The sequence below is a fragment of the Oryctolagus cuniculus genome, chromosome 17, assembly GCF_051225735.1.
Source record: "Oryctolagus cuniculus isolate XC-2025 breed Fujian yellow rabbit chromosome 17, ASM5122573v1, whole genome shotgun sequence".
Lineage (NCBI taxonomy): Eukaryota > Metazoa > Chordata > Mammalia > Lagomorpha > Leporidae > Oryctolagus > Oryctolagus cuniculus.
In genome coordinates, this window is record NC_142883.1 from 37,168,627 (window position 1) to 37,194,822 (window position 26,196).

The following is a 26,196-nucleotide window of genomic DNA, read 5'->3' on the forward strand; positions in this document are numbered from 1 at the left end:
CCTGCTGTGCCTAAGTGGGGGGTCCACTGACTTTCAGCTCTCAGCTGGGGCCAATCAGGCTCTAAGGCTACAAGACCCCACAGCTCCTGGGCTGGGTCTGTCTTCCTGGGACCCACCATGCCTGGCTCGCATTCCTCAGTGCAGAGGGCACACAGCAGGTATGGTCTGTGCCCTGCTGCATGCCAAAGGCCTCCACATCTTCACAGTGCCAGGCACGTGGTGAAAGTGACAAGGACAGCCAGAAGCAAGGCTGGAGGGCGGATTCTGGGGCAAAGTGAGGTTCCTGCCCTGAGACCCAGGGGTTAGCTCGGGTCGTGCCGGAACCTGCGTCAAGCAGGCTATATGCAAATGATGTGGTTAGGGAGAACACCACCTTTGCCCAGGAGGGAAGAGGTACCCGCCAAGAAGGCCTGCGACCCACCCCTCACCACACACCTCCCGCCTTGAGGAAACCCAGAGACGAGCAGCCGTGATCTCAGCCTAGCCCTTCCCTCCTGCCACAGGGCTCTGGTCTGTCTCCACTTCCCACCGTTGGCCAAGGTTATAAGAGTACAAGTGGCTGAGCTAGAACCTCCAAACAATCTCTCAAGGGTGCAAAAAAAATCATAACAAATTTAATGATTGAAGTGACTTTTGGGGTTGGTGTTGTGGCCTAGCAGGCAAAGCCGCCATCTGTAATGACAGTTCATGTCCCAGCTGCTCCACTTCCAACCCAGCTTCTTGCTAATGTGCTTGGGAAAGCAGCAGTGGATGGCCCAAGTGCTTGGGCCCCTGCATCCATGTGGGAGATCCAGATGAGGCTCCTGGCTTCTTCCTGGCACAGAGATGGCCATTATGACCATCTGGGGAGTGAGCCAGCAGACGGAAGATATCCCTCTCCCTCTGTCTCTCCCCCACCCTGAATTCTGACTTTCAAATATTTTTTAAAAATAAATTAAAGATACAAGTGACTTTATTAGCTGTCTGTGGATCGGGTAGCATCTAACAATATAGGAAAGGTCCTCCCATGAGCTGAGCAGAAGGGGCTGGCTTTATGTGCTGAATGGGGATGAAGAGCTCAGAAATAAGGAACAAAAAGTGGGCTGATCATTCCAAAGGCCCTTTTCTGAGGTTACGATAGAGGGGCTCCCCTACCATGCTGGCCCAAGTAAATGGGGCCCCTTCTTATGAGCTGCTGTGAATCTCTGGTGTATGTGTGTAAAACTGGCCTGTTTCAAAGTTCAGTCTGATTACCGGATCCTGGTCCTTAGCACAGTGACTCCATTCTGGTTTGGTCTGGTTTGTTGGGGCCTAGTGCCCGAGCATAGTCCAAAACAATGGCCTCTCATAAGTTTTTGTTTAACAAGGTCTTGGCAGCCTTGTGTTCTTTTTTGCTTTTTATTTATTTAAAAGGCAGAGAAAGAGAGAGATCTCCCATCTACTGGTTCACTCCCCAAAATTTCCCACATAGGTGGCAGGGACCCAACTACTTGAGCCATCATTCCTACCTCCCAGGGTTTGCATTAGCCCTGGAATGGGGAGTAGACCCTGCACTTGAACCCAGGTATTTCTATTTGGGATGCAGATATTTAAGGGGTGTGCTAATCTCTGTGCTGAACCTGTCTCTGGGTTGTTTTTTCTTTTCTTTTTTTTTTTTTTTTTTTTTTTGGAGTTTGCTCTGGCCATGACACCAGCCATGGTGGGTCTGGTCCTTAGGCCATAGCTGCCCCCACCAGTCCTCATAAATGGAGAATGTATTGATGGCCTGGGGAGGAAACGTGTCAGCTACCGGGACACCCAGGACTGCTGGATCTAACTAGGGGGAAGAGGAGCAGCTATCAGCTGCCTCCAATTGCTCCCCTGGAGAAGAGCAGAAAAATCAGGTGGAGGCAGATGGGACAGCACCACCAGAAGTGAACTTGGGGGGAGGGGCCGCGGTTCCAGCATGTTTGAGTGACTGGAGGGACCCAGGGGAGAACTTGGCATGAGAAAGGATGTTTAAAAAAAAATTTATTTATTTATTTGAAAGGCAAAGTTACAGAGAGGCAGAGGCAGAAAGAGAGAGAGAGGCCTTCCATCCACTTGTTCACTCCCCCAAATGGCCGCAGCTGCTAGAGCTGTGCTGATCCCAAGCCAGGAACTTCCTCCAGGTCTCCCACACCAGTGCAGGGGCCCAAGGACTTGGGCCATCTTCTACTGCTTTCCCAGGCCATAACAGAGAGCTGGATGGGAAGTGGAGTAGCCAGAACATGAACCGGCACTCATATAGGATGCCGGCACTGCAGGTGGCAGCTTTACCTGTTACATCACAGCGCTGGCTCCAGGATGCTTTTTTTAAAGACATATTTTTATTTATTTGACAAAGCAGAGTTTGAAGGAGAGAAAGCAAGAAAGCAGAGAGAGAGAGAGAGAGAGAGAGAGAGAGAGAGAGAGATCAATCTTCCATTCCATGGTTCACTCCCCAGATGGCCATGACAACCAGGGATGAGCCAGGCAAAAGCTAGAAGCCCAGAATTTCATCCAGGTTTCCCATGTGGATGAAGGTGCCTAAGCACTCTGACCATCTTCCACTGCTTTCCCAGGGGCATGAGCAGGGAGATGAATGGGAAGAGGAGCAGCTGGGACTGGAACTGACTTTCAAATGAGATGCTGGCATTACAGACAGCAGCTTAACTCACTGGGCCCCTAGGAGAGGGTACTTTAAAAAAAAAAAAAACACAACTGGGCTGGCTCAGTGGCTCACTTGGTTAATCCTCCGCCTGTGGCACTGGCATCCTATATGGGTGCAGGGTTCTAGTCCCAGTTGCTCCTCCTCCAGTCCAGCTCTCTGCTGTGGCCTGGAAGGGCAGTGGAGGATGGCCCAAGTGCTTGGGCCCTGCACCTGCATGGGAGACCAGGAGAAGCACCTGGCTCCTGGCTTGGCTTTGGATCAGCTCAGTGCCAGCTGTGGCAGCCATTTGGGGAGTGAACCAATGGAAGGAAGACCTTTCTCTCTGTCTCTCTCTCACTGTCTATAACTCTGTCAAAAACAAAAACAAAAACAAAAACCTGTGGCATTGAGAGTTAAGCTGCCGCCTGCTGCTCTAGCATTTCATGTGGGCACTGGTTAAAGTCCTAGCTGCTCCACTTCTGATCCAGCTCTCTGCTATGCACCTGGAAAAGCAGCAGAGGACGGCTCAATTGCTTGGGTCCCTGCACCTGCGTGGGAGACCCAGAGGACGCTCCTGGCTCCTGGATTTGGTTTGGCTAAACTCCAGCCATTGCAGCCATCTGGGGAGTGAACCTGTGGATGGAAGATCTCTCTCTCTCTCTCTCTCTCTCCCCCCCTCCCTCTCCCTCTCTCTCCGTCTCCTTCCCCCCCTCATTCTATGTGTCCCCCATCCCTTCATAGTTCTGTTTTTTAAATAAAATTTTTTGAAAATGTGGAGAAAAGCAACAGTTTGGCTAAATATTAACAAGACATAATTGAGTAAGAATAATGGGTTATTAGACTTTCTGTCATCTTCTGTAAATTTGGAATTTTTTTCAAAATAAGAAGTTTTAAAATGAGCATAGTTTTTTTCATTTAAAGATTTATTTATTTATTTGAAAGGTAGTGTCAGAGAGAGAGAGAGAGAGAAACAGAGAGAGGTCTTCCTTCTACTGGTTCACTCCCCAAATGGCTGCTTCAGCCAGGGCTGAGCCAGGCCAAAGCCAGGAGCCAAGGGCTTTTTTTGGGTCTCCCACATGTGTGCAGGGGCCTAAGCACTTAGGGCAGCTTCTGCTGCTTTCCCAGGTGCATTAGCAGAGAGTGGATTGGAAGTAGAGCAGCCAGGACCCAAACTGGCGCCCATATGGATGCCAGCACTGCAGGCAGCGGCCTTACTAGCTGTGCCACAGCGCCAGCCCCTTTTCTCCACTTCCATCATCACTCTTTCTAGTCTTTCTGACTCTGTAGTGTACACATGCACAAGACTGTTATTATCACTATCGTTTGTCACCATTTGTAAATTAGTTGCTCAGTTCTTATCCGTGAGTCTTTTTGAAGGAGCTGGGTCTTTGGACACGAGTTGCAGCTCAGTGGGGAATCAGTCACTGTGGAGCAGAGGGACTTGGGATGCATCCCAAATGCGAGGCATCTGGCGTGGTAGTGAAGATGCCACTTAGGAAAGCTGTGTCTGTATCCTGCCTGGGCTGGAGTCTGGGCTCCATTTCCAATTCCAGCATGCCGGCTAGTGTGTCCCCTGGGAGGCAGCAGGGGATGGCTCAAGTACTTGAGTCCTGCCACCAAGTGGGAGACCCGGCTGTGGTTCAGCCTGGCCCAGGCCTGCCTGTTGCAGGCATTTAGGAATAAACTAGTAGATGGAAGATCTCTCTCTGCCTCTCTGTCTGGAAATTAGAAAAGAAAAAACAAAGTGAATAAAAAATTTAAAAGTGAGCACAATTGTCAACCGTGGACGCTGGGTGGTAATGGTGTGCTGATGTGGGTTCCCTGACCGTGACAAATGGACCGATCTAGGGGCTGTTGAGAGCGGGGAGACTTTGCTTGTATGTGAGTGGGGATATATAGGGGGTCTGTGCTCTGGTCCATGTCCTGTGAACTCCAAACTGCTCCGAAAGAAGAGTCTGACAGCAAGAACAGCGCTAAGCCTACTGCTTGTGATGGGGAAGGTCCCGGGCTGCAGCTTTCCCAGCCCAGGCTAAAGGTCAGTGTGCAGTGCGCATGTGTGCGATGGTGACGGGAGCTGTGCAAGGAAGGACAGACGAAAAGCGCTCTCTGCGCCCTGCAATCTGGAAAGGGAAGGGATGTGAGAGTTGATTTGGTGACTTCATTTTACCGCCTGCCCCACTGTTTGGCCACTCTGAGCCGCGGGGCTTGGAGCACTCCCTTCTTGGTGCTTCTCTTGACCGCTCGCGGGTGTCCAGGGCTGTGACTGGCCGGCAAACGGGGTCCACGGGAAGCACTGCAGATGGAACCCCCTGCGCCTCGAGCGTGGGCAGAAACTGCTGGCACTTCCTGCACTGACCCACAAGGTTCTCCAAGGGCAGAATGGGCCATCCCTGCATGGTGAATGCACAGGGCCTCTGTGCGGCACGGGAGGGGCTGCTTTCAGAGCCTGGCCAGTGCGTGACGCTGAGGGGGCATCGAACACTGGGGGCTGGTGGTGTGGAGCAGTGGCTGAGCTTTTTTTTTTTTTTAATTTTATTTTCTTGGAAGGCAGAGTTACAGAGAAAGGGGGAAGGGGGAAAGAGAGAGAGAGAGAAAGAGAGAGAGAGAATGAATCATCCCTTTGCTGGTTCACTCTCCAAATGGCCACAACGGCCAGAACTGGGCCAGGCTAAAGCCAGGAGCTTCTTCTGGGTCTCCCGTGTTGGTGCAGGGGCCCATCATCTTCCACTGCTTTCCCAGGCACATTAGCAAGGCGCTGGATTGGAAGTGGAGCAGCTTGGACTTGAAACAGCGGCAATATGGGATGCCAGTGCTGCAGGCAGTAGCTGTACTGAAGAGTTAAAATTGTATATGTGTGGGTGTAAAAAGTTAAGCTTAAGCTTACAGGTTTAAACCTTCCTGGTGCAGCTGTGAAAATAAGACAAAATGAAGTAGCACCTTGACAGTAGGGACTCCATTTTGGGGCACTTGAGACTCCATTCTGGGAAAGCACCGCCCCCCCCACCGTGAGACTGTGGTCTGAAACTATGATCTCAAATAGTCGGACAATAGCAGTGCACTACATCACCCTTGGCAGAGCACAAAAACCCCCTAGCATGATTGCTCAAGCTTAAAAGTAGAAAGGTTGCACCTGGGTTACCTGGGCTAATAATGAAGATGTGATTTGTCTATGTCTTAAGATCATAATTGCTGATTGTAAGATTTTAGCAACCACTTAGCAACCGTGTGTTCTCTCCCCCATCCCGATTTTGTGGTTTTTGCCTTTATAAACCCTATACTTCAGTTCCTCAAGGCTCCTCTGTTCTTGTATGTACAGAGAGCCCCAACATGTGGGATCAATAAATCTTTAACCCTTTGCTGGTTGCATGAGAGAAAAGTCTCTTGGAGTCGTTCCTCGGGTGGTGGGAGTTTTCAGACCCTAACATTTGGAGGTCCCACCGAGACCTGACTGCTGCCTGCAGACGCCTCCAATGGGTATCTCTCGGGGTGAGTACGGTGCCTATTGTTTTGATTGAACGTGTACACTTTGATTTGTTGTTTGGTGAGGTTTGTTATTTGTTTGTAATTGGCAGCGTGGTTGTCGGGCTCGAGCGGACAGACGTGCTCCAGAGCCACAGACCACATCCCAGGGGACGCCCCGGGAAAAAGGGAAAACTGGGGACACCCAGTGTTTCCTGTTTGGTGGGCTGCCTGCAGTAGGGAAATAGACTGCAGAGACTCACATTTTGTTTGTACTGCCGAAATTTTGGTATTTGATCGAGCTCGTTAGTCTTTTGTATTCATTAAGGTGCTTTGTTGGCTGTCTTGTTGTTTGTTGATTGTATTCTCTTGTCATTTAGCATTTGTATGTGAGGGCTCCCATTTGGTAGACACTTTGTGTGGTCGTTGTGTGCTGCTTCTCTACGCTGTTTGTCTGCTTGTGTACATTGTGTTGTCTGCTAACATGGGCCAGACTGTGTCTACACCTTTGTCTCTAACTTTGAATCATTGGTCAGAGGTAAGTGACCGGGCGCATAACCTTTCTTTGTCAGTCAAGAAGGTAAAGTGGCAGTCTTTCTGTGCCTCTGAATGGCCTGCTCTAGGAGTGAATTGGCCCCCGGAGGGCTCATTCCATTTACCACTCATTTGCCGAGTGAAAGAGGCCGTTCTCCAGCCTGGCAGTCATGGGCACCCGGACCGGGATTTCAAGAAGACATCGGAGGTCAGTATTCCTTCCCTCAAGCGGGACCGGATCTGTGGAAGTGACCGTTGAGTGTCCGGCACCCCACAGCTCTCTGAGAACGCGGAGTCCCCCCCAGCCACGGCTTAGCTACGGCCGAAACTCCAGAGGGATTGTAAGGAACGGGAGGGAAATTAGGAAGGGCAGTTGGCTGAGAGCCTGGAGATCCCCTGAGCTCGCTTCGGCTTCCCGGTGGCCAGACTGCAACCTGAGGACCAGGTCTCTCTCTCGGAGGGACGCCTGGTCACGCTGCCTACTGCTACGTGAGCAGGCCTTAGCTTCGGTCGAGGCTAATATTGGCCCTCCAGGTAAACTCGGACAACTAGGTAGTGGGTAACCTTGAGCGATAGGAGATTTCAAATCCCACTCAGCCCCCAGACATGAGGAGCTTCATTGCTTTCTGCCTTCCTCCTCCTCCCGGGGGCTCCCTCCCCCACTCTTTTGCTCTCCTCATCTCCATTCCTATACCACTGGCCAGGAGAAAGGGAGAGGGAAATTCCATAAGTCTCTCCACCTAGGGAAAAGCTGTTACCTGTTACCTGTTAACACCTTTCCAACCTGGTAGAAAGTTTTCCGTCTTTGCAGCTTATGGTAGTTCTGGTGCGTCTTAAAGTTTTTTGTGAACTATTACTGTTGCTAAGCTTTGATTGCCTGAAGACTAAATCTGGAAAAGAGCTAAAGTTAACTATCTGTTGTAATTGACTGAGTGTCTGCAGTAGTCCTAATTGATCTGGCTTTTGTTAAATTCTAGGAGGTTCCCAACACTCTTGGTGAAATGGCGCACCTTCCCAACCCCACGGTTAGTCCTGCCAGGCCCCGGTGGGTGTGTGCAGTCTTCCCTGTAAATGGGGGACCACAGCCTTTCTCTGCACTCTATTCTAGTCCATGTGGCCTGCCGCACCCAGGCAGGCATAGCCAAATATCTCTAGGCAGAGCCCCCACCCCAGGGCTGTTTTTTTTTTTTTTTCTTCTCCTCTCCTGGAGGAATTTCCAATTCAATACTACTGCTGGCCTTACCTAAGGGAGCCAGAACCTTAAGCCATTAACCCTTTCCAACCTGATGGGTTTTTCTCTTTGCAGCTAATGAAAACCTAAACAATGGGTTCATATGCTGATAATCAGCTCTTTTCTGTGCTCCTGTCCCTGACTCATCTGAGAGCATTCACCTGTCTTGAAGGTTTCCCGTTTTTCTATTGCCATTAGAGTCTTGATTGGGAAAACTACAATGCAAAGTTGTTTACATTGTTTATCTGTTTTTAATGTCTGAGTGATTACCCAACTGATCAGAAATGTACTAATTTTGGCTAAGTGGTTTGACTCTCTGACAGCTTAAATTCTAAACCGAGTCTTCCAACTTTGGGCTTCCAGTCGGATCCCTGGAACTCTCAAAGGATGAGACTCTAAATTTGTTAAAGTAACAGCTGCTTGGGTCAATTCAGATTATATAAAATGTATTAAAATGTTGTAAATGGTGTCAGACCTATGCTGTATTTATGTTTTTGCTTTCCAGCTAAAGTGGTCTTATAAAAATAAAAGTAAATTCTGTGTATACAAGCCTTTATGTTGTTAACTAAAGTAAGCCAATGCAAATTGGTTCTGAGAATTGAGGTAATGCAAACACCCTTTGGTTTGCTCAGTGGCTTGCTTGCTCAGTTTTACATGTCTTTGATATGCTTTAAACTTGTTTCTCTTAATGACGAAGATCTTTTCAAAGTTGTAAACATGCACTAGTGTTTGCTGTCTAGGAGGTGTTATCCTCATGTTACTTAAAAACATGAAAATGTAATTTTAACTTTTATTTCAAATAATGGTGTGGTATTCATTAATAACTCAGTGTCTTAAGTCATCTAGGCATCAGTGCTAAGTAAAACTTGGGAAAATATATTATATATACTTTTAACATCTCAAATTCAATAAAAAAAACTGTTTTGAGTTTGTTAACATGTATTCTCATAGGTTGTCCATACATGACAATTCAAGGCTATGTAAAAGTAACTACAGGTATAAAGTTTCAAAAGGTGTAAACAAGTCATAAAAAGTTTTAAAATGTTTATGATTTTAAAATATTGTTTACAGAGTTGAGTGCTAATGCCAAAATTACACTGACCTAAAGTTGAAGTCTGATCTTCTGTTATAACAATGGTTTTTTTTTTAAAATGTGTACTAATGTTAGTAAATATCTAAAAATGATCTAAATCATAAATCTTGGAATCTGTTTTTGCAAAAACTGTAACGTCTATTTTAACAGTGTCTGCTTAATCGATTACTCTGCCATTTCTAGAGTTAGGTCCTGTAAGCTCTTTTTGACTCTGTTAAATAATTCTAAATTATGTAAACTCTTATATACAAGGTTTTTTTTTATTTCTGGTTTATTCGACAACAAGAGACATAAAATTCATGTTAATCCATTGTGTACTCTACTGTCTCTGTTAAGTTATGGTTATGCGGCAGATGCTAGAAAACTGGGTTCCAAAAAACCAAGAAAGCTCTAGTGTCCACAGGCTACACGGTAAATACCTGGAATCCAAAGAATGGCAGAGACCTCTGCCACAATTTCTCCTCTAAGTCAGGCTATGCAGTAAACACTGGTTAAACTGCCAGTTAAATCTAGCCCAGAAAGTCAGGCTAGAGACCCAACTCGGTGCCTCACTTCTCTTCTTTTCTCTTCCAGAAGGGAAGTTACTACTGTTCTGCAGGACTCTCCACTGTGACATTCGGTTTGATCCCCAGACCTTATGTAAGGGATGACTGACCTTTTCTGTAATAATGCCTGGCCACAGTATAGGGCCCCAAACAACATAAAAAAAAAGGTTAAACTATAAAATAATGTGACAACTAGATCAATTTTTCGGTGTACGCGATAAATGGGCAGAACTCCCCTTTTAAACCAAACTAAAAAAATAGATAAAAAGTTACACTGATGACCTCAAAGTATGCAAGCAGGTCACCACAGTTGACCTTACCTAAAGGGTCATAGTTCTCCTCATGGACACGGTCTTAACTCACAGGAAAATACTAAGTGTCAGAATTTGCCCATGACCATAGTTTTTCTAGCTCACCCTGATATTAAAAAAATCTCCAAAAATCAGGGTTGGGTTGAGAACCCGCTTGACTGACATCATAGAGGCTGCCTCTTTGGTCTACTTTATTAGAGACCAGGAGAACGAGGAGCAAGCAAGCAGCAGAAGATAGGCAACAGGCCAATCAATGGCTGCTTTACACGGTGATCTGCTATCAAGGAGACCCAGCAAGGCCAATGCACCCCAAACTGCACCTGTTGCTGATATAAGGAGCCAGGGCATTGGGCAAGCAGCTGTCGTGACAGCAAATGCCTTCTGTCAACTCTGCCAAGAGCACGGTCACTGGACACGGAACTGCCCTGGGTGTCGAAGGACTCCTGGTTCAGAACCACTGACCCTGTGGCCCCGAGCTAAAAAGCCTTTGGCTCTGCCCAGCCTCTGCCCAGCTTCCAGCTCCAGCCACTGCTATTGAGGGGATGGCCTAGGGTCAGTGAAACGCAAGTTGCCTATTTCTATCACCCTCCTATTCAGCTCTCCTCCTAGTCCAGCCATGTAATGCAAGTCAACAGGGTGCCTCCCTTAAAGGAGATTTGCATCTCTTTCAATCTTCTTCCAGCACCCCTGGATAGGTCTGGGCCTCACACACACAGCCAGGCCTTAAAAGTCTATCAATAACATTAAGCTTAGAAAGCCCTTCCTGCCAGTTCCTTAAAACAGGGCTTTCAGTAACAGCTAACTCAGATAGCCCTACACCTATTTGGACAGGTCCTCACTGAGGACTTAAAGGGCCTATCTCTTGAGGGGGGTGCACAATAATCCATAATATAAATGGTTAAATGTAAATAATTCATTAGTCTGTCTTCTTTCTCAGCCTGAGACTCTAGTCTTGTACATTGGCTTAACTTCCTAGCAAAACTGGCTACTAGATATCCAAAGGAAAAAAAAAATATTGTCTCTGAATCAATCAGACTGGACAGGCACAAACCCAAATTTGTACTTTTTCTGGAAAAAGCCAAACAGCTCCAGGACCAGGCCAAGCAGGGCTGGGATTTCTGGCCTAACATCTGATCATAAAAATCCTGGCTATTTCCTCTCCTTGGCCCATTAACTTCTGCAATCTTGATGCTTCTCTTTGCACCGTGTGTTTTTAATGCCCTTGTTCGTTTTGTCTCTAACAGACTAAAAGCTGTTGAACTCCAAATGGTCATCAGGCAAGACTTCCACCCCATTCCACTGGACGACCTGAGCAGCCCTCTGGACCGAGCAGCACAGTCTTTCCAAGGCCACTGTTGCACACCATAAGACAGGTAGCAAGAGGAAATACCCAAATCCCCCTCGACACCCACATGCCAGCTTCAAAGAAGTTACAGAAAATGGAACTCCATCTGTAATCCCAAAGAAGAATTTTGGGTATTACCTCTTGAGGGGAAAATATTAGGCAGAAAGTCAGTTATGAGCTTATGTGTGTGTGACATAAAGGCTTAATGTGTCCAGCATATGCATCTACATCTCAGTCATCCTGGCAATGTTTCACGGACAGCCCCGCCTTTGCATCCTGCCCTGCCCCCTTCTACCTGATACTACCTGATAACCTGCCAGGTGGAGATCCCCGCCCCTTCTGCCTGACAAATCTTCCACAATCTCCCAGATGCAGCCCAGTTTCTGCATTTCAGTATTACAGAACAGGCAGGGGTTGAATCTCATTTTCATGGGGGGAGGGGGGGCAGTTATGCGCGGCCCTAAAGGAAAAATGTTGTTTTTATGCCGACTGAACCGGGGTGGTTAGAAACTCCATGGTGAAACTCAAGAAATTACTGGAAAAACAGCAACAGGAGAGGGAAACTCAACAGGAATGGTTTGAGTCATGGTTCGGCCGGTCCCCATGGCTTACTACCCTACTGTCAGCCCTAGCTGGACCCTTAATTGTTCTACTTCTAATTGTAACCATAGGACCTTGTGTGTTAAATAGACTCATCACCTTTGTGTGGGAACAAGTTGGAAATGTTAAACTCATGGTCATAAGACAACAATATGTCACATTAAAAGAGACAAAAATGAATGATCTCTAAGATTAGAGATCCTCACAACAAGGAGTGGGGAATGAAGAGTTAAAATTGTATATGTGTGGGTGTAAAAAGTTAAGCATAAGCTTACAGGTTTAAACCTTCCTGGTGCAGCTGTGAAAATAAGACAAAGTGAAGTAGCACCTTGACAGTAGGGACTCCATTTTGGGGCACTTGAGACTCCATTCTGGGAAAGCAACCCCCCCCACCGTGAGACTCTGGTCTGAAACTATGATCTCAAATAGTCGGACAATAGCAGTGCACTACATCACCCTTGGCAGAGCACAAAACCCCCCTAGCATGATTGCTCAAGCTTAAAAGTAGAAAGGTTGCACCTGGGTTACCTGGGCTAATAATGAAGATGTGATTTGTCTATGTCTTTTTTTTTTTTTTTTTTTTTTTTTTGACAGGCAGAGTGGACAGTGAGAGAGAGAGACAGAGAGAAAGGTCTTCCTTTGCCGTTGGTTCACCCTCCAATGGCCGCCGCGGCTGGCGCGCTGCGGCCAGCGCACCGTGCTGATCCGATGGCAGGAGCCAGGAGCCAGGTGCTTCTCCTGGTCTCCCATGGGGTGCAGGGCCCAAGCACCTGGGCCATCCTCCACTGCACTCTCTGGCCACAGCAGAGAGCTGGCCTGGAAGAGGGGCAACCGGGACAGAATCTGGCGCCCCAACCAGGACTAGAACCCGGTGTGCCGGCGCCGCTAGGTGGAGGATTAGCCTAGTGAGGCGCAGCGCCAGCCAATTTATCTATGTCTTAAGATCATAATTGCTGATTGTAAGATTTTAGCAACCGCTTAGCAACCGTGTGTTCTCTCCCCCATCCCGATTTTGTGGTTTTTGCCTTTATAAACCCTATACTTTAGTTCCTCGAGGCTCCTCTGTTCTTGTATGTACAGAGAGCCCCAACATGTGAGATCAATAAATCTTTACCCTTTGCTGGTTGCATGAGAGAAAAGTCTCTTGGAGTCGTTCCTCGGGTGGTGGGCGTTTTCGGACCCTAACAGTACCTGATGTGCCATAATGCGGGTCCCTAAGCTGCTGCTTTTGACACTGGCATCCCATCTGTCTGTAAGAAAAAAATGTTCAAAATATTTATTTATTTACTTGAACGGTAGAGTTAGGGACACACAGAGAAAGAGAATCTTTCAACCACTGAATCACTCCCCAAATGACTGCACTGGCCCAGGCTGGACCAGGCCAAAGCCAGGAGCTAGGAGCTTCATCTGAGTCTCCCACATGGGTGGCAGGAGCCCAAGCACTCGGGCCCTCATCTACTTCCTTCCTAGGTGCATTAGCAGGGAGGTAGATCAGAAGTGGAGCAACTGGGACTCAGATGGGTGTCCATATGGGATGCCAGTGTCACAGGCAGCAGTTTAACCTGTTGTGCCACAGCGCTGGCCCCTGGGTTGGTTTGTCTGAAATCAACTAACCCACCTTGGTTTTCCATGGGCTTTGTTGTTTTGGCGGGGACACGTGATCTTTTTTTCTCAGTAGGACGAGTTTCAGGTTGCACTGCTTTGAAAGAAACAGATCACAGGCTCACAGAACCCTTGCCACCAAGCCGGCTGCCAAGTGGGAAGCACGTGCTTGGGCTCAGGGCTGGGGGGGGGGGGGAATGCTGAGGATCAAAAGCAAGGTCATTATCAGGGAAATCGGGAAATCTGGGCTAGGCAGCAGGCCAAAGATGACAGAGCTAATGAACCCCCAGAGTTTCTGTCTCTTTAAGCCAGTGTGGCTGCAGGGACCATGTCCTCTGCCTTAAGTGTTGACAAAGCTCCTGGGTGGTACATGGTGCCTGATACCAGAGAGAAATCCCAAGGAGACCACATCCTATCAGGGAGGCACCTGCTGGGACACAGTCTGGGTTACATAGTACCAGGAAGAAGAAAACAACTCCAGGAAAGTGAAGACAGACCTTCCAGGTGACTCCTCTCTGAGCTGGACCTGGAGGCTGAGAAAGGCTTCCTGCAGAGATGTCTACCAGGAACTGGGCAGCAATTTTAAGGAGACCATAAAGCTGACAGATGTGGAAGAAAACCTGAATAATGCAAAGATACATTATGTTCCTAGAAACAAGTTTTTTAAAGATTTATTAATTTCTTTATTTGAAAGTCATAGTGACAGAGAGAAAGAGAGAACAAGAAATCTCCGATTGCTGGTTCACTCCCCAGATGGTCACAACCATGCAGAAGCCAGGAGCCAGGAGCTCCCTCTAGATCTCCCACATGGTGTCAGGGGCCCAAATACTTGGGGCATCTGCTGCTGCTTTCCCAGGTGCATTGGCAGGGAACTGGATCAGAAGTGGAGCAGCTGGAGCTTGAACCAGCACTCTGGTATGGGGTGCTGGTGTTGCAAGCAGCAATTTAACCCATGGTGCCACAACTCCAGCCACAGATAGATGTTAATTTACCATCGTTGTTTGTTTGTTTGTTTGTTTGTTTTTGACAGGTAGAGTTACAGACAGCGAGAGAGAGACAGAAGGGCCTTCCTTCCGTTGGTTCACTCCCCTAATGGCCACCAAGGCCGGCGCGCTGTGCCGATACAAAGCCAGGAGCTGGGTGCTTCCTCCTGGTCTCCCATGCGGGTGCAGGGCCCAAGCACTTGGGCCATCCTCCACTGCCCTCCTGGGCCACAGCAGAGAGCTGGACTGGAAGAGGGGCAACCAGGACAGAATTCGGCACCACAACCGGGACTAGAACCTGGAGTACCGGTGCCGCAGGCAGAGAATTAGCCAATTGAGCCACAGTGCCGACCAATTCTCCATCACTTTCATCTAGAAATGCCAGTCTGGACTTTAGCAAGATTCGCTTGTGGAACTGGGAAGCTTCCAGTGGAATTCCTCTGATACAGAATTTCACCAAGCAAAGAGGGATGCAAAGCCATAGGAAAGGCTGCAGGCAGAAGGCAGGGGAAGCTGAGTGCCAGGTCTGGGTCTGGCCTGGGGTACATGGAGGTGCCTCGCAGGAGAAGTGAGACCAACCACTTCTCTGGTGAGCTGTGCACCCCATGGTCAGGGCCATGGTTTTGTTTTTGTTTTTCGGATTTATTTATTTATTTGAAAGAGGGAGAGAGGGAGAGAGAGACAGAGATCTTCTATTCACTGGTTCACTCTCTAGATAGCCACAGTGGCCAGGACTGAGCCAGGCCGAAGCCAGGAGATTCATCCAGGTCTCTCCATGTGGGTGGCAAGGACTTGAGAACTTGGGTCATCTTCCACTGCTTTTCCCTGGCCATTAGCAAGGAGCTGGATTGGAAACGGAGCAGCCAGGACTCAAACTGGTGCCCAAATAGGATGCTGGCACTGCAGGCAGAGGCTTTACCTTCTATGCCACAACACCAACTCCCAGGACCATGTTTTTAAAAATGCTGACAAGGGGGCCAGCACTGTGGTGCAGCAGGTTAAAGCCCCAGCCCACAGTACCAGCATCCCATATGGGCGCAGGTTCTAGTCCCAGCTGCTCCACTTCCAATCCAGCTCTCTACTGTGGCCTGGGATAGCAGCAGCAGATGGCCCAAGTCCTTGGGCCCCTGCATCAGTGTGGGAGACCTGGAGGAAGCTTCTGGCTCCTGGCTTCAGATCAGCTCAGCTCTGGTCGTTGTGGTCATTTGGGGAGTGAACTAGCGGAATAGAAGATATTTCTCTCTCTCTCTCTCTTTCCCCCCACTCTCTCCCACTCTCTCTCTCCCACTCTCTGTAACTCTTTCAAATAAATAAAATAAAATTTTAACAAAGAAAAATATTGACAAGTTCATGTGAAGGAGAGCAGTGCCCAGGTTAGGAAGCTATGAAGAGTCAGCTCTGCATATTATGAAACATCACAGGGCCACACATAAATGAGTTGCTCAAAGCCATAGGGGTGGGGAACTTTCTGCTGAGGGCCAGTTGGATATTTATAACATCCCCTGCAGGCCATGCAAAATTATCAACTTAAAAATTAGGGGCCGGCACTGTGGCATAGTAGGTTAAGCCTCTGCCAGTGGCGCTGACATCCCATATGTCCTGGCTGCTTTTCTTCCAATCCAGCTCTCTGTTATGTCCTATGAAAGCAGTAGAAGATGGCCCAAGTGCTTGGGCCCCTGCACCTGCGCAGGAGACCAGGAAAAAGTTCCTGGCTCCTGGCTTTGGATCAGCCTAGCTCCTGCCATTGCAGCCATTTGGGTGATGAACCAGTGGGTGGAAGACCTCTCTCTCCCTTTCTGTGTCTGTAACTCCACCTCTCAAAAATTTTTTCTAAAAATTAGCCTGCAATAGGCATATAGGATTGGATGTCCCATCTCCAGCTCCCTTGGCAGGGCCAGTCCCAGTGATTACGTGGGCCTCCTATGGACTATGGTCCAGTCAGTCCCCGCCCCTGCAAGGGGATTCTTGAGGGGTTTCACAGGGCTGCAGTGAGACAGGGAGGAGAAGGGAGGTGACTGGGGCCCCATAGTCCATCTCTGATTCCAGAAGAGCTCTTTCTTCTGCGCAATTAAAAAAAAAAAAAAAAAAAAAAGAAGGCCGGCGCCGCGGCTCAATAGGCTAATCCTCCGCCTTGTGGCGCCGGTCGGGGCACTGGATTTTGTCCTGGTTGCCCCTCTTCCAGGTCAGCTCTCTGCTGTGGCCTGGGAGTGCAATAGAGGATGGCCCAAGTACTTGGGCCCTGCACCCCATGGGAGACCAGGAAAAGCACCTGGCTCCTGCCATCGGATCAGCGCAGTGCACCAGCCGCAGCGGCCATTGGAGGGTAAACCAACGGCAAAAGGAAGACCTTTCTCTCTCTCTCTCTGTCTACTCTGCCTGTCAAAAAAAAAAAAAAAAAAAAAAAAAGAAGAAGAAGAAAAGGTTGAAAGTGACTGCTTTAAAAATAACGATGGGAGTGGGTAACACCAGAAGCAACAAAAATTCAAGGAAGAGGTGTAGCAAGATCCAGATCCAGTAGCCAGAGGGCCTGGGAAGAACCCCTGAGAGCACGGAGGAAAGGTCGGGTTAAAGGAAAACAGTCTTGACAAAGTTTAGTAAGCAGGCACCTGGGAGGCCGTGGTGATGAGAGCCACCAGTGATTGAAAATTCACCAAGCGCTGGGCTCTGTGCTAGCCGTGGGCTCACGTAGAGCGTCTCGCTTCACCTGTGATGCACGGATGCACCTTCTCACTTGCGGAGGAGGAGACCAAGGCTTCCGAGAAGGCAGAAACTTCCAGAAGCTCCACAGCCGGAAGGTCTCACTGGAAGGCAGTGCTGACCGTGAGAGCATGGGGGGGCGTGGACAGCTGTGAACACAGTCCTGGGGTTCTGGGGCTGGGAAGGAGTGTTCTAGGCTAGAGCGGTGGCCTGGAGAGGCCTCATAAAGAGATTAAAGTCATGTAGCTCTGGATAACCATTAAGCAAAGCAAACATGTACTTCTGATCCCACTTCCTGCTAATGTGCACCCTGGGAGGCACTCACGCAGGAGACCTGAGCTGGGTTCTGAGCTCTTGGCTTGGGACTGGCCCGGCCCGCTGATGCAGGCATTTGGGAAGGGAACCCATGGGTGGGAGATCTCTACATCTCTCTGCCTTTGAAAAAAAAAATGTGTGTGGAGGGGACCATGAGTCTTTTGTTTCTGTTCGATACACTTGCTGGCTCTGCCTACTTTGGCACCATCAGCTCTTGTGTTAGGGGTCCTTAAACTGTTGGAGCGAGGAGTATCCTTGTTGGGTCCAGGGCTTCAGCTGGCCATCACACGGAGCCACAGTAAAGAACATTTCCTGCACCCTGAAACTTTCCTCCTCCCACTTCCCCTCTCCTTGGCTTCTGTCATTGTCCTGGTCTGCTTTTGCTGGAGAAACATCACATAAATGCAATGATACGATATGTCTGTCTTAATACAATGCTGTGAATTAATCCGTAATTTTGTGTTATCTGTAGTGTGTCACGGACAGCGACCAGCTGAGGCCCGCCTCGCAAGTGGTGAGACTTCACCAGCAACAGAACACACACAGAGGAGGGAGGAGGGGAGATTTATTAGAATACATGGCAAGTGGCTGGTGCTGTGGCTCACTAGGCTAATCCTCCGCCTTACGGCGCCGGCACACCGGGTTCTAGTCCCGGTCAGGGCACTGGATTCTGTCCCGGTTGCCCCTCTTCCAGGCCAGCCCTCTGCTGTGGCCCGGGAGTGCAGTGGAGGATGGCCCAGGTGCTTGGGCCCTGCACCCCATGGGAGACCAGGAGAAGCACCTGGCTCCTGACTCCTGCCATCGGATCAGCGCGGTGCGCCGGTCGCATCGCGCTGGCCGCGGCGGCCATTGGAGGGTGAACCAACGGCAAAGGAAGACCTTTCTCTCTGTCTCTCTCTCTCTCACTGTCCACTCTGCCTGTCAAAAAAAAAAAAAAATACATGGCAAGTGAGCAGTGGGCGAGCAGGCCACCTGTTGGCTGAGTGCTGCTGCAGCGCCGATGATAATCGGAGACACAGTTCTGAGGCAGGCTGCTGCTCCCCGGGGCACCAGCGACTGCCCTACTGCCAGGGACCTGGATGACCTCCACACTCTGCTTCTTCTGATCGCTAAGCATTATTTCATTATGTATCTGCCAGGATATTTTTTTTTCTTTCTTTCTTTCTTCTTCTTCTTCTTCTTCTTCTTCTTCTTCTTTTTTTTTTTTTTTTTTTGACAGGCAGAGTTAGAGAGAGACAGAGACAGAGAGAAAGGTCCTCCTTCCGTTGGTTCACTCCCAAAATGGCTGCTATGGCCGGCACTGCGCCAATCCAGAGCCAGGTGCTTCCTCCTGGTCTCTCATGCGGGTGCAGGGCCCAAGCACTTAGGCCATCCTCCACTGCCTTCCCGGGCCACAGCAGAGAGCTGGATTGGAAGAGGAGCAACCGGGACAGAATCTGGCGCCCCAACCAGGACTAGAACCCCGGGGTGTTGGCACCGCAGGCAGAGGATTAGCCTAGTGAGCCGCAGCGCCAGCCAATATTTTCAATGTTTGTTTTTACCTACTTGAAAGACAGAGATGGAGATAGAGGGAGAGAGACAGAGAGAGAGAGAGAGAGAGAGAGACAGACAGACAGAGGTCTTCCATCCTCTGGTTCACTCCCCAGCTGGCCACAATGGCTAAAGCTGAGCTGATCTAAAGCCAGGAGCTCCTTCTGGGTCTCCCACACAGGTGCAGGGGCCCAAGGACTTTGGTCAGTTTCCGCTGCTTTCCCAGGCCATAGCAGAGAGCTGGATTGGAATCGGAGCAGCCAGGACTCGAACCAGCACCCACATGGGATGCTGGCACTGCAGGTGGAGGCTTTAACCACTATGCCACAGCGCAGGCCCAGGCAGAGCCCCTTCTTTAGAGGCTTGTTGAGGAAGGTGCAGAGTGCCATGGGGACCCTGCTCAGGTGGATGGGGCTCCTTGGTTAAGTACACAGTACGTGGTCTCAGCAGTTTGGAATGTCCCAGGTGCCAGGTGCAGGCTTTCCTAAGTGGTAAACATCCCACTAATCTTTAGATTCTCTATCTGTACCCGTTTCATCTGCTTTGGGGATTTAGGCCTCAGTGGCCTAACAGGTTCTAACAGAAAGTAGTGGTGAGCAAGGCAGCAATGTTTAATGAGCAGAAATAAGCCTGAGAGACCAGGCGGGAGTCTCGGGCAAGGACTGGACCCTGTCTGAGCTGATATTGGAGGTTTTTTTTTTTTTAATTTGTTGTATTATTTATTTGAGAGGCAGAGTTACAGACAGAGGTTTTCCATGCACTAGACCACCCGCAGATGGCCTCAACTGCTGGAGCTGGGCCAGTCTGAAGCCAGGAGCTTTTTCTGGGTCTCCCATGTGGGTGCAGGGGCCCAAGGACTTGGGCCATCTTCCACTGCTTTCCCAGGCCGTAGCAGAGAGCTGGATTGGAAGAGGAGCAGCCGGGACTCAAACCGGTGCCCAAATGGGATGTTATTGCCACAGGTGGAGGCTTAACTTACTGTGCCACAGTGCTGTCCCGGGATCGGGGTTTTTATGAATGTGAGCATGGGTCCCCTGCTTCTCCCGCCCTCCTCCCTCTCCTGGGAAATTGTGGGTGGGGGTTTTCTGGATGTGGAGTTCCCGAAAATCCTCCCAGGACCTGATCAGCATGGGTTCTGGGACCTAACTAACAGCCCTCTTGGTGCAGGGTGTAGGGGTTTCCCCTGAGCTGCCCCCCAGGAGTGGCCTGAATCCCACCCAGCAGGGGCACTGAACCCAGGAGCGGCCTGAATCCCACCCAGCAGGGGCACTGAACACGAGCGGGACTTCAGATGGGACTTCTGGGCTGCTTTCAGGACTTCTTCCTTGTTCCGTTGTACAGACATTCATTTTCTTTAACCATTGTCATTTCCTTCAGCCCCTCATACACACACACGGGCCAATGTCTGCCCAGCTGCTTGGACAGCAGGAGGCCAGAACTCCAAGTCTCCCATGTGAGTAGAGGGCTCGAGCACTTGGGCCATCAGCCACTCACTCCCAGGGGGCCTTAGCTGGGAGCTGGATTGGAAACACAGTAGTGGGGATCCGACTGGGCCCTCGGGTGTGGGATGCAGGTACCCTGCCACCATCACCAGGCCCTTGCTGCACGTGCCAGAGAGCAGAGCTGGTAGGAGGAAAGGTTCATTCCAGAAAGCGGGCAGACTTGGGGAAAGAGAGACCTAAGGGTCCACCCAACAAGCCAGCAAGACTGACTTTTAAAGGGAAAGGGCATAGCTGCTGGGGGAGGTAAAACAAACAAAACACCACCACAGTAAGTGCAGTCAGTTGAGAATTAGCAGGTTTTCTGGTGATCATCTAGGAAATCCAGGGTGTCAGCCAGGTGGAGGTTTCCTGATACAGAGCTTCTCTGAGTCAGGGTTGTGTAAATGTTTGTTATACTGTACAAGAAACTGCCAAGCTGTTTTCTTTCCTTTTTTTAAAAAAATATTTTATTTATTTATTTGAAAGAGAGAGTTACAGACAGTGAGAGGGAGAGACAGAAATATCTTTCCTGGTTCACTCCCCAAATGGTCGTAATGGTTGGAGCTGAACCAATCCAAAGCTAGGAGCCAGGAGCTTCTTCCAGGTCTCTCACATGGGTGCAGGGGTCCAAGAACTTGGGCCATCTTCTATTGCTTTCCCAGGCCATAGCAGAGAGCTGGATCGGAAGTGGAGCAGCCAGGATTTGAACTGATGCCCATATGGGATGCCGGCACTGCAGGCGAAGGATTAACCTACGATGCCACAGCACCGGCCCCCAAACTGTTTTCCAAAGTTGCTTCATTGTTTTTGAATTTTTAGGAGCAATACATGAGGTACCTAATTGTTCTGCCTTTTTGCCAGCATTTGGTATTGTCAGTCTTTTCAGCTTTTTTTTTTTTTAAAGATTTATTAATGTATTTGAAAGGCAGAGTTACAGAGAGGCAGGGGGTTGGGGAGAGGTCTTCAATTTGCTGGTCCATTCCCCAAATGGCCACAATGGTCAGAGCTGGGCTGATCCAAAGCCAGGAGCCAGGAGCTTCTTCCAAGTCCGCAACGCGGGTACGGAGGCCCAAGGACCTGGACCATCTCTGCTGCCTTTCCTGGCCATAGCAGGGAGCTGGATTGGAAGTGGAGCAGCTGGGATTTGAGCTGGCGTCCATATGGGATGTAGACTCTGCAGGCAGCGGCTTTACCCACTATGTCACAGCCTGGGCCCCTGTCTTTTCAACTTCTTAAAAATTTATTTATCAAGCAGCCAGTATTGTGGCATAATGGCTTAAGCCACTGCCAGGTCCTGGCTGCTCCACTTCTGATCTCCCTGTTAATGTACCTGGGAAAGCAGCAGAGGATGGCCCAAGTCCTTGGGCCCCTGCACCCACGGGGGATGGATGCAGCTCCTGGCTCCCTGGCTTCAGCCTGGCCCAGCCCCAACTGTTGCAGCCATTTGAGGAGTAAACCCATGGATGAAGATCACTCTCTATCTCTCCCACTCCTTCTCCCTCTCTCTGTAACTCTGCCTTTCAGATAAATAAATATTTAAGAAAATAAAACTGTGTTTATCTAGGGACAGGGGGTAGCGTGAGAGAGAAGCGTTGGAATGCCCCCATCTCCTGGCTCGCTCCCCAAATGCCCTCAGTGGCCAGGGCTGGGCTGCCTGGAACTCCATCTAGGTCTCCCCGTGGGTGGCAGTAACTCAATCACCTGGCCCAGGGTGTCCGGTATCAGGGAGCTCCACCTGCCTTGAAAAGTCCTTCCTGTTTAGTCATTCCAGTAAGTGAGTCCTGGGATTGTATTGTGGTTTTAAATTGCTTTTCCCTAGTGACTGATTATGGTATCTCTGGTGACAGATATCTATGGTATCTTTGGTGACAAAAGATAAAAGTTCCTTATCTTGAAGCCTAGGCCCCATCCCTAATGCCTTTGAGGAAGACTTTATCAGGCCCTAATTTCTCCCTCTCTAAGCTTGCAATTCCTCTGTCTTCACTTGTTGAGCTCTCAGGCCCTGATCAGACAACATCATACACTCTGTCCATCCAAAGGCCCCATAGGGATCACAGCCCACTTGGGCATCACACAGGAAACATGCTGGCCCCTGTGGCCAACCATCAGTGTCTGACCAGAGAGCTGAGTGCCCACTACTGACTCCCATTGTAATCTGTAAGACTCAGGCCCTGCATGCTCACCGAGGTCAGGAATTGGGCAGTAGCTGCCCCACTCCCTGCTCAACGGCTAATCCCAGCCCAGCCATTCTCTTCCACTCCCCCCGCCACCCTCCCCGTCAGTGATTGTCTTGCTGCACATTGGGGGAGCTCACCCAGTTTTGGGGTTCTATATCGATTTCTCCAGGTAGTTTTGGGGGTCTTCTGTAACAACAGATATCTTTTGCAAATATTTTTTCCTAGTCTGTGTCTCTTTTTTTTTAATACTGTCTGAATAAACAGAAATTTGTTTTTTTTTCTTTAGATGAACTCTGATTTATCATTTAAAAATATTTATTTATTTATTTGAAAGAGTTACACAGAGAGAGGAGAGGCAGAGAGAGAGGTATTCCATCTGTTGGTTCACTCCCCAATTGGCCACAACAGCCGGGGCTGTGCCGATCTGAAGCCAGGAGCCAGGAGTTTCCTCCGGGTCTCCCATGCAGGTGCAGGGGCCCAAGGACTTGGGCCATCTTCTACTGCTTTTCCAGGCCATAGCAGAGAGCTGGATTGGAAGTGGAGCAGCTGGGACTAGAACTGGCACCCATATGGGATGCCAGTGCTTCAGGCCAGGGCATTAACCTGTTGTGCCACAGCGCCAGCCCCAATTTATCGTTTTTTAATGACTTTTGAGAATTTTTTTTGAAATTTTGTTACATTCTTTTTTTTATTTTTATTTTTTTATTTTTTATTTATTTATTTATTTTTTTGACAGGCAGAGCGGACAGTGAGAGAGAGAGACAGAGAGAAAGGTCTTCCTTTGCCGTTGGTTCACCCTCCAATGGCCACCGCGGCCGGCGCGCTGTGGCTGGCGCACCGCGCTGATCCGATGGCAGGAGCCAGGAGCCAGGTGCTTTTCCTGGTCTCCCATGGGGTGCAGGGCCCAAGCACCTGGGCCATCCTCCACTGCACTCCCTGGCCACAGCAGAGGGCTGGCCTGGAAGAGGGGCAACCGGGACAGAATCCGGTGCCCCGACCGGGACTAGAACCCAGTGTGCCGACGCCGCTAGGCGGAGGATTAGCCTAGTGAGCCGTGGCACCAGTGACTTTTGAGAATTTTTAATTAGTTCATTTCAGAGGCAGAGGAAGAGAGAGCAAGGGGGCGGGTAGGGGGAGGGGGAAGGAGAGGGAACACTCTTCACTGATCCACTCCCTAAGTGCCTGCAACAGCCAGGGCTGGGCCAGGCTGAGCTAAGAGCTGGGAATTTAGTCCAGGTCTCCCCTGTGGTTTGTGGGAACCCAGGTGCTTGAGCCATCACCTGCTCCTCCCAGGGTCTGCATTATCAGGAAGCTGGAATCTGAAGTGGACCCTGGACTGGGAAGCAGGCGCCCTGATCAGGGGTTCAGGTGTCTTCACTGCTAGGCCACGTGCCTACCCTGCTTTGTGTTTTTTCTATGTGTGTGCGTGTGTGGGTGGGTGGGTGGATGTCTTTTCTAAGAAATACTTGCCATACTTAAAGTCTCAAGGATTTTCTCTTTTCTTAGAAAGTTATAGCTTTTATATTTGTATATATCATATTATAACTATGAACCATTTCAAGTTATTATATTATTATGGTATATAGAAGTCCAATTTTTCAAACTTTTTTTGTTGCAGTGACTACTGAATTACTCTGGCTTCTTTGTTGAAAACAATTGGCCAGCAGGTGTGGGTCTGCCTCCTCCTGGCCCCTGCCCTGCTTCCTGGCTACCTGACTGTTCTAATCAGTGTCTTCCTATCTGTTCACTGCCCTCCGTGGGAAGTCCTGAAATCAGGCAATATGAATTCTCCAACTTTTTCTTTTTTGAACACTTGACTGTCCTGGGTCCTGTGTGTTGCCTTTTAGTTTTTCTGTAGCCTTGTTTTGGGGTAGGAAGATCGAGATTAGCCTAAGTGTGTGAAAGGGGCGGAAGGAAAACAGAGCACCTGCCCTGCCCCTCCTCCTGACTTTCCAGGTGGTCCCAGCCAGAGAACACTCCAGGAGAAGCCTCCTCCTGGCGCCCAGCCAGCCGCCCAGGCAGATAACATCGGGTAACTAAACCTTAGCAGGAATTTCACCCCAGGAAGTGCTTTGTCAGAAGAGGGCTGGGTAAGGAGAGGGGGAAGGAAGAAGCAGCCCCCACGCCCTCATGAACCCCAGTCTGAGTGTGTCACCATGTTACACTCCTCTTTCCTCCTCTCTAACCTTGGAATTAGCTGCACATTCGCAACTGGGGCGGGGTGGGGGGGTTGGGGGGCATGCACCTTGCTCTTTTCAGCTTCTAATTAACAAAAGTGACAGGGTGTGACCAAACAAGAGACCCTAGATAAGAGGAACTGGTGGCAAACCACTGGGCGTTCACCTGATTTCACATCCAAGAAATCTCCCGGAAACCTGTTTACGCCTTTCCCAGCTGCCCTGTTCCCCAGGTAACTCGCAAGGGGACCTCAGATTCCCTTCCTCCAGGTGGCCCCTCTAAGGAGTGCACTGTCCCTCTGCATCAGCTCCCTGCTGTACTGTCCAGCACCAGCCACCAGGGCCTAATTTTGGTGCAACAGCAAATGTAGACTGGGCACACATCTCAGATTCCACTGAAAAAGTGCCCACCCACTCGGCTAATGTGGTTGCAGTAACTCTCTAACATCTGAAATCCTTTTTCTTTTTGAAAAATATTTATCTTATGTTTTTGAAAGGCAGAGTTACGGAGAGAGAGGGAAGAGACAGAGAGGGAGAGATCTTCCAGCCTCTGGTACACTCCTCAAATGGCTGCAACAGCCAGGGCTGAGCCAGACCAAAGCCAGGAGCCAGGAGCTTCATCCAGGTCTCCTTCATGGATGCAGGGGCCCAAGTGCTTGGGCCATTTTCCTCTGCTTTCCCAGGTGCATTAGGAGGGAGCTGGACGGAAGTACAGCAGCCAGGACTGGCACCCATATGGGATGTGGTGGCTTTACCCACTATACCACAGTGCCAAGCCCCCTAAAATCCTTTTTCTTATGAAAAGACAAGGGCCTCTGTTCCAAGCCATCTCTGCTAACATTGCTAGTTTCATCCCCGAAGCCTTCTAATAGTTTGATGAAGGTTGCCTTATTTGGGGTGGGCACTGTGCTGCAGTGGGTTAAGCCACCTCTTGGGAAGCCTGGCACTGAGTCCTGCCTCGGCTTCCTAAATTAGTGTGCACCCTGGGAGGCAGCAAGTGATGCTCAAGTACTGGGGTCCCTGCCACCCACGTAGGAGACATGCTGGCTCCTGGCTTTGCTTTATCCAGTCCCAGCTGTTAGCACCACTGGCGAGAGAGCCAGTAGATGAAGATATTTCTGTCTCTCCTTCCCTCCCTCTCTCTGTCACGTTGCCTTTCCCATAAATAAAATAAATGGAAGTGAATAAGCATTTTTAAAAACCATTGCATTATCATATAGATCATTTTGGGAAAACTGATATCTTCACTTTATTGAATAATCTGTATGTGGGCAGAGATGAGTGGAGTAGGTTCTTGTCTTCACACAAGGAAGAATGCAGGTGTGAGACACAGAGGAGCAGTAAGCAAGGTAGCAGGGTTTAATGGGGGTAAGGCATCCGGCAGACAGATGGGCACCACTCCAGACGGAATCAGAGAGTGCCCAGCCATTCAGGTTGCAGAAAGCAAGGTTACATAGTTTAAGGGAAGATCGCACCTGACAGGCAAA

At 49.5% G+C, this 26,196-nt stretch overlaps 1 long non-coding RNA gene across 4 annotated transcripts in view; it reads left to right on the forward strand.

Annotated features, from left to right (window-relative positions):
* Nucleotides 1–12,886, forward strand: part of LOC103351528 (uncharacterized) — a 35,557-nt gene extending 22,671 nt beyond the window's left edge. The window contains exons 2-3 of one of the 4 annotated variants that reach the window (XR_016223809.1): nucleotides 11,047–11,175; nucleotides 12,342–12,886. This is a non-coding gene — a long non-coding RNA (uncharacterized LOC103351528). The other 3 variants (XR_016223810.1, XR_016223811.1, XR_016223812.1) reach the window with 3 other exon arrangements.
* Nucleotides 12,887–26,196: the final 13,310 nt, after the last annotated feature.